Genomic DNA, 1,211 nt, shown 5'->3' with positions numbered 1-1,211 from the left:
CTTATGAAAACTCAAATCTCTTTTGGCTTCTTTCCCCCTCCCCCTAACATATACACCCAATCAGTTGCTAAGTTAAGCTGAGATGGCCTTGTGAATTTATCTTTCATACTGAAACATGCTTAGCCCTCTGATGACATCATTCCCTTTCCCTTAAAGACACTGTTCCTCACTCTCTTTCAGAATGCCTTTCTACCAATCCCTCCTGAATCCTACCACCTCACTGCTGCCTCTCTTCCACCCTAGCTGCCACGTGGAAGAAGCATATGTGACGGAATAAAGACTGATCTCTCAGTTCCAAAGTTGGATAGAAGATGAGAGGAACCTTTACATACAGACAAAACAGGCAGACTAAATGTGAATAAAAGAGAAGCAAGTTTTAAAGCTGCTTCTTGTCTGTCTAACTCAGCGGGGAAGAAAAGAAATGTTTACTTCAGAGCGATCAGCTTCCAGATCCAGGCAGGGTAGGATAAATACATAGTGATTGCAAAGAAAGAGCTTGATGGATATTATTCTGGCAAGGTGGAGGCTTATTGAAGAAACACATTTTGTTCAGTCTGGTTAAGGGAGGAAGAGCAAGAACTGCCTCCAGTGGATCTCAGGGGCAATATCAGCAGTATGGACTGAGCAAAGGTCCTGTAGCCCAAGGCTGTCCCAGAGAAATGGCTATAGAGCTCTTGCTTTTGGTGGTTTGGCTGGATGTAGTTCTGCACTGGGTTCGCCAAGTACAAAGAACCCCCTATCCTTTAAAAAGAAAACACTGTCAGTCACATTCTTCATTTTAAGCATAACACTTGCAAGTAAAACCAAACTACTCTTTTATAATCAAGATGCATCCACTTGTTTTATATTTAAGGCCCTCAGGCTTCAACTAATTTAAGGGACCATCTGGTGGGAAAAAGAGAAAGTCTTATTACAAAGTGGCATTTGTTTGCAGCCACAGGCCTTGAAAAAGACTGTCCTGAGGACCCCAACCAAATTTATGTGCCAGTGCCCAGTGTGCCTGACCTTACAGCTTGGGGAGAAAGAGCATAGCTTTGGAGTCAGATAGATTTAATTCCTCCTCCAAGATTCACAAACTGGGTGCCTTGAGCCACAGGACTTCTGAGGTTTGAGTTTTCTCAGTTTCCTCATTTAGAAAATAGGAATTAGATTATACCTGAAGTTATTTGGAAGATTAAAAGAAATAAGGTCGTCCAGAAGCAGCCTAGAAT

Source organism: Saccopteryx bilineata, chromosome X, assembly GCF_036850765.1.
Source record: "Saccopteryx bilineata isolate mSacBil1 chromosome X, mSacBil1_pri_phased_curated, whole genome shotgun sequence".
NCBI lineage: Eukaryota > Metazoa > Chordata > Mammalia > Chiroptera > Emballonuridae > Saccopteryx > Saccopteryx bilineata.
The sequence above is the reverse complement of the archived record's forward strand: the minus strand, read 5'-3'. Positions refer to the sequence as shown.